The sequence below is a fragment of the Carcharodon carcharias genome, chromosome 3, assembly GCF_017639515.1.
Source record: "Carcharodon carcharias isolate sCarCar2 chromosome 3, sCarCar2.pri, whole genome shotgun sequence".
Taxonomy (NCBI): Eukaryota; Metazoa; Chordata; class Chondrichthyes; order Lamniformes; family Lamnidae; genus Carcharodon; species Carcharodon carcharias.
The window spans coordinates 149,301,123-149,313,902 of NC_054469.1; the positions used below are offsets into that span (position 1 = coordinate 149,301,123).

The 12,780-nt window shown below is 47.5% G+C and overlaps 1 protein-coding gene across 2 annotated transcripts in view; it reads left to right on the top strand.

The window, feature by feature from the left end:
* Positions 1-12,780, top strand: part of creb5b (cAMP responsive element binding protein 5b) — a 461,587-nt gene that overhangs the window by 57,522 nt on the left and 391,285 nt on the right. The gene's annotated exons all lie outside the window — the stretch shown is intronic.

Sequence of the window (12,780 nt, forward strand, 5' to 3'; positions counted from 1 at the left end):
TACATATATAGCCTGATCCAACCAGGTGCCAGGGCAATCATCTATCTCAATAGTGCCCATACACCTAGTTTATTGTGGTAGGATGTTGGTCTCTGAAATTGGCTCTTGTTGCACCCAAACAAAAGACCAATGAAGCCCAGTTGCTACACTAAAATGTTTTTTTGAAGAATATTCAATTATAAAATGATAAATATTTCCATTTAGAGAACTGGCAAGAGGATGATTTTAATATTTCCCGCTTGGCAAAAACTGGGGTGGGTGGACTGTTAAAGTTGTTTAGGTTAATTACACAGATAAAGTCTTGCTGACTGTGCTTTTAACAGCCAAGACACGTTCCCAAAGCCAATACAATGAGTGAACGCAATCACATAATACAATAGTGAAAATGAGCAGGAACACAGAGTGGTGACAGTGTAAAGAGTGGGAACGCAAAGCAACAGCAGTGGAAAGAGTGGGAACACAGAGCAGCGACAGTGCCAAGAGCAGGAACACATAGTGATGACAGTGTAAACAGTGGGAACACAGATCCACAGCACTGTAAAGAATGGGAACACAAAGCAACAGCAGTGGAAAGAGCAGGAACACTGAAAGATGGCAGTATTAAGAGCAGGAACACAGAGCAGTGGCGGTGTAAACCGCAGGAACACAGAGTGACAGCAGTGTAAAGAGCAGGAACACAGACTGACAGCAGTGTAAAGAGGGTGAACACAAAGCGATAGCAATGTCACCCCTTGACACTCAGTGGCATCACCATTACTGAATCCCTCACTATCTTCATCCTGGGGGTTACCATTGACCAGAAACTGAACAGGGCTAGCCAAATTAATACTATGGCTACAAGAGCAGGTGAGAGGCTAGGAATCCTGCAGTGAGTAACTCACCTCCCGACTCCCCAAAGCCTGTGCACCATCTACAAGGCACAAGTCAGGAATGTGATGGAATATTCTCCATTTGCCAGGATGAGTGCAGTTCCAACAACACTCAAGAAGCTCAACACCATCCAGGACAAAGCAGCCTGCTTGATTGGCACCCCATCCACAGAAGTGTGAGGTGATGCATTTTGGTAGGAAGAGCATGGGCAGACAATATGAAATAAGGGATGGAATTTTGAAGGGGGTGCAGGAGCAGAAAGACCTGAATGTATATGTACATAATTCATTGAAGGTGGCAGGGCAGGTGGAGGGAGCAGTTAATAAAACATGTAGTATCTTTATAAATAGGGGCATAGAGAACAAGAGCAGGGAGGTTATGCTGAATTAATATAAGACCCTCATTAGACCTCAGCTGGAATATTGTGTCCAGTTCTGGGCACCATGTTATAGGAAGGATGTGAAGACATTGGAGAGACTGCAGAAGAGATTTACTAGAATGGTCCCAGAGATGAGAAACTTCATCTATGAGGATAGATTGGAGAAGTTGGGACTGTTTTCCATGGAGAGGAGAAGGTTGAGAGGAGCTTTGATAGAAGTTTTCAAAATTATGAGGGGGCTGGACAGAGTGGATAGGGAGAAGCTGCTCCCACTTTTAAAAGAATCAAGAATGAGAGGGCACAGATTGAAAGTGATTTGCAAAAGAATGCAAATGTGATATGAGAAAAGCTTTTTCACACAAGAAGTTCGAGCCTGGAATGCACTGCCCGGAAATGTGATGGAAGCACGGTCAATCGAGGCATACAAAAGGGCATTAGGTGATTATTTCAACATAAACATGGTGCAGGGGTACAGGGAAAAGGCAAGGCAATGGCACTAAGTTAAAATGCTCATTTGGAGAGCCAGTGCAGACACGATGGGCTGAATGGCCTCCTACTATGCAATTAAGATTCTGTGGTTCTGTAAAGAACAGGAACACAGAGTGACAGCAGTATAAAGAGCAGGTACAGAGAGCGACAGTAATGTAAAGAGCAGGACCACAGAGTGTGGCAGTGTAAAGAGCCGGAAAACAAAGCAACGGCAGTGTAAAGAGCGGAAACTCAGAACATTGACAGTGCAGAGAGCAGCAACTCAGTGGTGACAGCATAAAGAGCAGGAATACAGAGTGATAGCAAGGTAAAGAGAAGAAACACAGAACAACAGCAGTGTAAAGAGCAGGAGCACAGAGCGACGGCCGTGTGAAGAGCAGGAGCATAGAGTGACAGCAGTATAAACAACATGAACCCAAAGTGACAGCAGTGTAAAGAGCAGGAACACTGAGCGACGGCAGTGTAAAGAGTACAAACACAGAGCGACGGCAGTGTAAAGAGCAGGAGCTCTGAGTGATGGCAGTGTAAAGAGCAGCAACACAGAACAACGGCAGTGTAAAGAGTACAAACACAGAGCGACGGCAGTGTAAAGAGCAGGAACACAGAGCGACGACAGTGTAAAGAGAAGGAAAACAGAGCGACGGATGTGTAAAGAGCAGGAAAACAGAGCGACGGATGTATAAAGAGAAGGAAAACAGAGTGACGGATGTATAAAGAGAAGGAAAACAGAGTGACAGATGTATAAAGAGAAGGAAAACAGAGCGACAGATGTGTAAAGAGCAGGAAAGCAGAGCAACGGATGTGTAAAGAGCAGGAAAACAGAGCGATGGCAGTGTAAAGAGCAGGAAAACAGAGTGACGGCAGCGTAAAGAGCAGGAACACATAGCGATGGCAGCGTAAAGAGCAGGAACACAGAGCAACAGTAGTGTAAAGAGCAGGAAACGGATAGACAACCGTGTAAAGAGCAGGAGCACAGAGTGACGGCCGTATAAAGACCAGGAGCACAGAGCGATGGCTGTGTAAAGAGCAGGAGCACAGAGCGACGACCTTGTGAAGAGCAGGAGCACAGAGCGACATCAGTATAAACAACATGAACCCAAAGTGACAGCAGTGTAAAGAGCAGGAGCACAGAGCGATGGCAGCGTAAAGAGCAGGAGCACAGAGCGACAGCAGTAAAAACAACATGAACCCAAAGTGACAGCAGTGTAAAGAGCAGGAGCACAGAGTGACGGCCGTGTGAAGAGCAGGAGCACAGAGCGACAGCAGTATAAACAACATGAACCCAAAGTGAAGGCAGTGTAAAGAGCAGGAGCACAGACCGATGGCAGCATAAGGAGCAGGAACACAGAATTACAGTAGTGGAAGGAGCATGAACACAGAGCAACAGCAGTTTAAAGAGTAGGAACATAGAGTGATGACAGTGTAAAGAGCAGGAACACAGATTGACGGCAGTGTAAAGAACAGGAACACAGTGATGGCATTGTAAAGGGCAGGAAGATGGAGAAAGAGCAGTATAATGAGCAGGAACACAGAATGATGTCAGTGTGAAAAGCAGGAACACAGAGCGACAGCAGTATAAACAACATGAACCCAAAGTGACGACAGTGTAAAGAGCAGGAACACAGAGCAACAGCAAGATAAACAAAAGGAACACAGAGTGACGGCTACGTAAAGTGCAGGAGCACAGTGCGACGACAGTGTAACTAGCAGGAACACAGAGCGACGGCAGCATAAAGAGCAGGAACAGAGTGACGGCAGTGTAAGGAGCAGGAACACAGAGTGACGGCAGTGTAAAGAGCAGGAACACAGAGTGATGGCAGTGTAAAGAGCAGGAACAGAGTGACAGCAGTGTAAAGAGCAGGAACACAGAGTGACGGCAGTGTAAAGAGCAGGAACACAGAGTGACGGCAGTGTAAAGAGCAATAACAGAGCAACGGCAGTGTGAAGAACAATATCACAGAGCTATGCCAGTGTTAAGAGCAGTAATATAGAGCGAGATCAGTGTAAAGAGCAGGAACACAGAGTGACGGCAGTATAAAGCGCAGCAACACAGAGTGATGGCAGTTTAAAGTGCAGGAACGTAGAGCAACGGCAGTGTAAAGAGCAGTAACACAGAGCTACGGGAGTATAAAGAGCAGGGACACAGAGCGATGGCAGCATAAGGAGCGGGAACACTGAATTACAGTAGTGGAAAGAGCAGGAATGCAGTGCAACAGCAGTGTAATGAGTAGGACCATAGAATGATGGCAGTGTAAAGAGCAGGGACACAGAGCGACTGCAGTGTAAAGAGCAGTAACACAGAGTGACGGCAGTGTAAAGAGCAATAACACAGAGTGACAGCAGTGTAAAGAACAGTAATAGAGAGCGACGAAAGTGTAAAGAGCAGGAACACAGAGCAACAGCAGTATAAACAACAGGAACACAAAGTGACGGCTGCGTAAAGTGCAGGAACACAGAGCGACGGCCGTGTAAAGAGCAGGAGCGGAGAGCGAGGGCAGCCGTGTATAGAGCAGGAGCGGAGAGTGAGGGCAGCCGTATAAAGAGCAGGAGCAGAGAGTGAGGGCAGCCATGTATAGAGCAGGAGCGGAGAGTGAGGGCAGCTGTGTAAAGAGCAGGAGCGGAGAGTGAGGGCAGCCGTGTAAAGAGCAGGAGCGGAGAGTGAGGGCAGCCGTATAAAGAGCAGGAACGGAGAGTGAGGGCAGCGTAAAGTGCAGGAACGGAGAGCGCGGGCAGCGTAAAGAGCAGGAACACAGGGCGACGGCAGTGTAAAGAGCAGGAACACAGGGTGAAGGCAGCGTAAAGAGCAGGAACACAGGGCGACGGCAGCGTTAAGAGCAGGAGCACAGGGCGACGGCAGCGTAAAGAGCAGGAACACAGGGCGACGGCAGCGTAAAGAGCAGGAACACAGAGCGATGGCAGCGTTCAGAGATGGCGAAAGAGCAGTGTAAAGAGCAGGAACACAGAGTGTTGTCAGCGTGAAGAGCAGGAACACAGGGCGACGGCAGTGTAAAGAGCAGGAGCACAGGGCGACGGCAGCGTTAAGAGATGGCGAAAGAGTGGTGTAAAGAGCAGGAACACAGAGCGACGGCAGCGTAAAGAGCAGGAACACAGAGCAACAGCAGTATAAACAACAGGAACACAAAGTGACGGCAATGTAAAGTGCAGTAACACGGAGCGACGGCGGTGTGAAGAGCAATAACACAGAGTGATGGCAGTGTAAAGAGCAGTATTAGAGAGCAACAAAAGTATAAAGAGCAGGAACACAGGGTGACGGCAGCATAAAGAGCAGTAACACAGAATAACAGTAGTGGAAAGAGCATGAACACAGAGCAACAGCAGCGTAAACAGCAGGAACACTGAGTGACGACATTGTAAAGAGCCGGAACCCAGAGCAACAGCAGTTTAGAGAGCGGGAACCCAGAGCAACAGCAGTATAAACAACAGCAACACAGAATGACAGCAATAGAAACAACAAGAACACAGAGTGACAGCAGTGTAAGGAGCAGGAACACAGACCAACTGCATTGTAAAACACAGGAACATAGAGCGACTGCAGTGTAAAGAGCAGGAACACAGAGTGACAGCAATACATGCAACAGGAACACAGAGTGAGGGCAGTGTAAAGAGCAGGAACACAGAGTAGTGGCAGTGTAAAGAGCAGTACCACAGAGTGATGTAGCCTAAAGTGCAGGAACGGAGAGTGACGTCAGTGTAACGAGCAGTAACACAGAGCGACGGCAATGTAAAGAGTAGGAATACAGAGCAACAGCAGTATAAACAACAGGAACACAGAGTGACGGCAGCGTAAAAAACAGGAACACAGAGTGATGGCAGTGTAAATTGCAGGAACATGGTGCGACGGCAGTGTAAAGAGCAATAACACAGAGCAATGGCAGTGTAAAGAGCAGTAACACAGAGCGACGGCGGTGTGAAGAGCAATAACACAGTGTGACGGCAGTGTAAAGAGCAGTAATAGAGAGCGACGAAAGTGTAATGGGCAGGAACACAGAGTGATGTCAGTTTAAAGAGCAGGAACCCAGAGCAACAGCAGTTTAGAGAGTAGGAACCCAGAGCAACAGCAGTATAAACAACAGGAACACAGAGTGTCAGCAGTATAAACAACAGGAACACAGAGTGACAGCAGTGTTAATAGCAGGAATGCAGAGCAACTGTGTTGCACAGAGCAGGAAGATAGAGCGACGGCAGTGTACAGAGCAGGAACACAGAGTGACGGCAGTGTAAAGTGCAGGAACACATTGCGACGGCAGTGTGAAGAGCAATAACACAGAGTGATGGCAGTATAAAGAGCTGCAACACCGAACTAAGGCAGCATTAAGAGCATTAAGACTAAGCGATGGCAGTGTAAAGAGTAACAACAGGAACACAGGGTGATGGCAGCATAAGGAGCAGGAACACGGAATTACGGTAGTGGGAAGAGCAAGAACACAGAGCAACAGCAGTTTAAAGAGCAGGAACATAGAGTGACGGCAGTGTAAAGAGCAGGAACACAGATTGACGGCAATGTAAAGAGCAGGAACACATAGTGATGGCATTGTAAAGAACAGGAACACAGAGTGACGGCAGTGTAAAGAGCAGGAACACAGAGCAACAGCAGTATAAACAACAGGAACACAGAGTGACAGCAGTGTGAAAAGCAGGAATACAGAGCAACTGTGTTGCAAAGAGCAGGAAGATAGAGCGACGGCAGTGTACAGAGCAATAACACAGAGTGACGGCAGTATAAAGAGCTGCAACACCGAGCTAAGGCAGCATTAAGAGCATTAACATTAAGCGACGGCAGTGTAAAGAGTAAAAACAGAGAGCGACGGCAGTGTAACAACAGTAACACAGGGTGATGGCAGCATAAGGAGCAGGATCACAGAATTACAGTAGTGGGAAGAGCAGGAACACAGAGCAACAGCAGTTTAAAGAGCAGGAACACAGATTGATGGCAGTGTAAAGAGCAGGAACACAGATTGACGGCAATGTAAAGAGCAGGAACACATAGTGATGGCGTTGTAAAGAACAGGAACACAGAGTGAAGGCAGTGTAAAGAGCAGGAAGACGGAAAAAGAGTGGTGTAATGAACAGGAACACAGAGTGAAGGCAGTGCAAAGAGCAGGAACACAGAATGACGGCAGTGTAAATAGCAATAAGACATAGCAACGGCAGTGTGAAGAGCAATATCACAGAGCTATGCCAGTGTGAAAAGCAGTAATATAGAGCGAGGTCAATGTAAAGAGCAGGAAAGCAGAGTGACGGCAGTGTAAAGTGCAGGAACACAGTGCGACGGCAGTGTAAAGTGCAGGAACACAGAACGACAGCTGTATAAACAATAGGAACACAGAGTGACGGCAGTGTAACGTGCAGGAACACAGTGCAACGGCAGAAAGGAGCAGGAACCCAGAATGATGGCATTGTAAAGTGCAGTAGCATAGAGCAACAGCAGTGTGAAGAACAATGACACAGCAACAGCAGTGCGAAGAGCAATAACACAGACCTATGGCAGTGTTAAGAGCAGTAACACAGAGCGACGGCGGTGTGAAGAGCAATAACACAGAGTGACAGTAGTGTAAAGAGCAGTAATAGAGAGCGCTGAAAGGGTAAAGAGCAGGAACACAGCAACATCAGTATAAACAACAGGAACACAAAGTGACGACACTGTAAAGTGCAGGAACACAGTGCGACAGCAGTGGAAAGAGCAGGAACACAGGGTGACGGCAGCATAAGGAGCAGGAACACAGAATAGCAGTCATGGAAAGATCATGAACACAGAGCAACAGCAGTGTAAAGAGCAGGAACACAGAGTGACGGCCGTTTAAAGAGCTGGAATACAGAGTGACGGAAGTATAAAGAGCAGGAACACGGCGACGGCAGCGTAAAAAGCAGGAACATAGAGCAACGGCAGTGTAAGGAGCGGGAACCCAGAGCAACAGCAGTTTAGAGAGCATGAACCCAGAGCAACAGCAGTGTAAAGAGCAGGAACACTGAGTGACAGCAGTGTAACGAGCAGGAACACAGGGTGACACCAGCATAAGGAGCAGGAACACAGAGCAACAGCAGTGTAAAGAGCAGGAACACAGACCAACTGCATTGTAAAGTGCAGAAACATAGAGCAACTGCAGTGTAAAGAGCAGGAACACAGAGTGAGAGCAGTGTAAAGAGCAGGAACACAGAGTGAGAGCAGTGTAAAGAGCAATAACAAAGAGTGATGGCAGCTTAAAGCGCAGGAACGGAGAGCGACGGCAGTGTAAAGAGCAGCAACACAGAGCGACGGCCATGTAAAGAGCAGGAACACAGAGCGACGGCAGTATGACGAGCAGCAACACAGAGCGACGGCCGTGTACAGAGCAGGAACACAGAATGACAGCAGTGTAAAGAGCAGGAACACAGAGCGACAGCAGTGTAACGAGCAGGAACAGAGGGTGACAGCAGCATAAGGAGCAGGAACACAGAGCAACAGCAGTGTAAAGAGCAGGAACACAGAGTGATCGCATTGTAAGGTGTGGGAACACAGAGCAACGGCAATGTGAAGGGCAATATCATAGAGCTACGGTAATGTTAAGAGATGGCGAAAGAGCGGTGTATAGAGCAGGAACACAGAGTGATGTCAGCGTGAAGAGCTGGAACACAGAGCGACAGCAGTATAAACAACAGGAACACAAAGTGATGGCAGTGTAAAGTGCAGGAACACAGTGCGATGGCAGTGTAAAGAGCAATAACACAGAGCAATGGCAGTGTAAAGAGCAGTAACACAGAACGACGGCGGTGTGAAGCGTAATAACACAGAGTGATGGCAGTGTAAAGAGCAGTAATAGAGAGCAACAAAAGTATAAAGAGCAGGAACACAGGGTGGCGGCAACATAAAGAGCAGTGACACAGAATAACAGTAGTGGAAAGAGCATGAACACAGAGCAACAGCCGCGTAAAGAGCAGGAACACTGAGTGATGACAGTGTAAAGGGCAGGAACACAGGGAGACGGCAGCATAAGGAGCAGGAACACAGAATAACAGTAGTGGAAAGAGCAGGGACACAGAGCAACAAAAGTGTAAAGAGCAGGAACACGGAGCTAAAGCAGTATAAAAAACATGAACACAGAGTAACGGCAGTATAAAGGGCAGGAACACAGAGCAATAGCAGTGTTAAGAGCAGGAACACAGGGTGACGGCAGCATAAAGAGCAGGAACACAGAATAGCGGTCGTGGAAAGATCATGAACCCAGAGCAACAGCAGTTTAAACAACAGGAACACAGAGCGACGGCAGTGTAAAGAGCAGGACCACAGAGCGACAGCTGTATAAACAACAGGAAAACAAAGTGAAGGCAGTGTAAAGTGCAGGAACACAGAGCAACGGCAGTGTAAAGAGCAGGAACACAGAGCGACAGCTGTATAAACAACAGGAACACAGAGTCACGGCAGTGTAACGAGCAGGAACACAGAGCGACAGCAGTGTAACGAGCAGGAACACAGGGTGACAGCAGCATAAGGAGCAGGAACACAGAGCGACAGCTGTATAAACAACAGGAACACAGAGTCACAGCAGTGTAACGAGCAGGAACACAGAGCGACAGCAGTGTAAAGAGCAATAACACAGAGCAACGGCAGTGTGAAGAGCAATATCACAGAGATACGGCAGTGTTAAGAGCAGTAATATAGAACGACGGCAGTGTAAAGAGCAGGAACACAGAGTGACGGCAATGTAAAGAGCAGGAACACAGAGCGTTGGCAGTATAAAGAGCAGGAACATGGAGAAAGAGAATTGTAAAGAGCAGGAATACAGAGTGACGGCAGTGTAAAGAGCAGGAACACAGAGTGACGGCAGTGTAAAGAGCAGGAACACAGAGCGATGGCAGTGTAAAGAGCAGGAACAAGGAGAAAGAGAATTGTAAAGAGCAGGAACAAGGAGAAAGAGAATTGTAAAGAACAGGAACACAGAGTGACAGCAGTGTAAAGAGCAGGAATACAGAGTGACGGCAGTGTAAAGAGCAGGAACATGGAGAAAGAGAATTGTAAAAAGCAGGAACACAGAGTGATGTCAGTGTGAAGACCAGGAACGCAGAGCAACAGCAGTATAAACAACAGGAACACTGAGTGACGGCAGTGTAATGAGCAAGAACACAGTGCAACAGCAGTAGAAACAACAGGAACACAGAGTGACGGCAGTGTAAAGTGCAGGAACACAGTGCGACGGCAGTGTAAAGAGCAATAACACAGAGCAACGGCGGTGTGAAGAGTAATAACACAGAGTGATGGCAGTGTAAAGAGCAGTAATAGAGAGCAACAAAAGTATACAGAGCAGGAACACAGGGTGACTGCAGCATAAAGAGCAGTAACACAGAATAACAGTAGTGGAAAAAGCATCAACACAGCAACAGCAGCGTTAAGAGCAGGAACACAGAGTGACGGCAGTGTAAAGAGCAGGAATAGAGAGTGATGGCGGCGTAAAGAGCAGGAACATGGAGAAGGAGAATTGTAAAGTGCAGGAACACAGAGCAACGGCAGTGTAAAGAGCAGGAACACAGAGCGACAGCTGTATAAACAACAGGAACACAGAGTCACGGTAGTGTAACGAGCAGGAACACAGAGTGACAGCAGTGTAAGGAGCAGGAACACAGAGTGACAGCAGTACATACAACAGGAACACAGAGTGAGGGCAGTGTAAAGAGCAGCAACACAGAGCGATGAAAGTGTAAAGAGCAGGAATACAGAGCGACAGCAGTATAAACAACAGGAACACAGAGTGACAGCAGTGTAAGGAGCAGGAACAAAGACCAACTGCATTGTAAAACGCAGGAACATAGAGCGACCACAGTCTAAAGAGCAGGAACACAGAGTGACAGCAGTACATACAACAGGAACACAGAGTGAGGGCAGTGTAAAGAGCAGCAACACAGAGTGATGGCAGTGTAAAGAACAGTAACACAGAGTGATGGTAGCCTAAAGTGCAGGAACAGAGAGCGACGTCAGTGTAACGAGCAGTAACACAGAGCAATGAAAGTGTAAAGAGCAGGAATACAGAGCGACAGCAGTATAAACAACAGGAACACAGAGTGACAGCAGTGTAAGGAGCAGGAACAAAGACCAACTGCATTGTAAAACGCAGGAACATAGAGCGACCACAGTCTAAAGAGCAGGAACACAGAGTGACAGCAGTACATACAACAGGAACACAGAGTGAGGGCAGTGTAAAGAGCAGCAACACAGAGTGATGGCAGTGTAAGGAGCAGTAACACAGAGTGATGGTAGCCTAAAGTGCAGGAACAGAGAGCGACATCAGTGTAACGAGCAGTAACACAGAGCGATGAAAGTGTAAAGAGCAGGAATACAGAGCGACAGCAGTATAAACAACAGGAACACAGAGTGACAGCAGCGTAAAAAACAGGAACACAGAGCGAAGGCAGTGTAATGCGCAGGAACCCAGAGCAACAACAGTTTAGAGAGCAGGAACCCAGAGCAACAGCAGTTTAGAAAGCAGGAACCCAGAGCAACAGCAGTATAAACAACAGCAACACAGAGTGACAGCAGTATAAACAACAGGAACACAGAGTGCGGGCAGTGGAAAGATCAGGAACACCGAGCGATGGCAGCATAAAGAGCAGTAACACAGAGTGAAGGCAGCTTAAAGTGCAGGAACGGAGAGCGACGGCAGTGTAAAGAGCAGGAACACGGAGAAAGAGCGGTGTAAAAAGCAGGAACACAGAGTGATGTCAGTGTGAAGTGCAGGAACACAGAACGACAGTTGTATAAACAATAGGAACACAGAGTGACAGCAGTGTCAAGTGCAGGAACACAGTGCGACGACAGTAAGGAGCAAGAACACAGAGCGATGGCAGTGTAAAGTGCAGTAACACAGAGCAACAGTAGTGTGAAGAGCAATAACACAGAGCTATGGCAGTGTTAAGAGCAGTAACACAGAGCGACGGCAGTGTAAAGAGCAGTAACACAGAGCGACGGCAGTGTAAAGAGCAGTAACACAGAGCGACGGTGGTGTGAAGACCAATAACACAGAGCTACAGCAGTATAAAGAGCAGTGATAGAGAGCGACGAATGTGTAAAGAGCAGGAACACAGGGTGACGGCAGCATAATGAGCAGGAACACAAAATAACAGTAGTGGAAAGAGCATGAACACAGAGCAACAGCAGCGTAAAGAGCAGGAACACAGAGTGACGGCAGTGTAAAGAGCAGGAAGATGGAGAAAGAGCGGTGTAATGAACAGGAACACAGAGTGATGTCAGCGTGAAGAGCAGGAACACAGAGCAACAGCAGCGTAAAGAGCAGGAACACAGAGTGAGGGCAATGTAAAGGTCAGGAACACAGAGCAACAGCAGTGTAAAGAGCAGGAACACAGAGTGACGGCAATGTAAAGAGCAGGAACACAGAGCAACTGCAGTGTGAAAAGCAATATCACAGAGTCAAGGCAGTGTTAAGAGACGGAGAAAGAGCGATGGCAGTGTAAAGAGCAGGAACACAGAGTGACGGCAGTGTAAAGAGCAGGAAGATGGAGAAAGAGCGGTGTAATGAACAGGAACACAGAGTGATGTCAGCGTGAAGAGCAGGAACACAGAGCAACAGCAGCGTAAAGAGCAGGAACACAGAGTGAGGGCAATGTAAAGGTCAGGAACACAGAGCAACAGCAGTGTAAAGAGCAGGAACACAGAGTGACGGCAATGTAAAGAGCAGGAACACAGAGCAACTGCAGTGTGAAAAGCAATATCACAGAGTCAAGGCAGTGTTAAGAGACGGAGAAAGAGCGATGGCAGTGTAAAGAGCAGGAACACAGAGCGCCGGTAGAGTAATGAACAGGAACACAGAGTGATGACGTATAAATGACAGGAACACAGAGCATTGGCAGTGTAAAGAACGGAAAGACAGAGCAACAGCAGTTTAAAGAGCAGGAACACATAGTTATATAAATTAAATTAATAGTTCGCAGAGGGTTCTATTTGAATAGACAGCTTCTTTTCGAACATGGAAGGGCACCTGAGGCCTATTACTTGCATGTCCGAATTTCAGGATGCCACATATCCCCGCAGATTATTT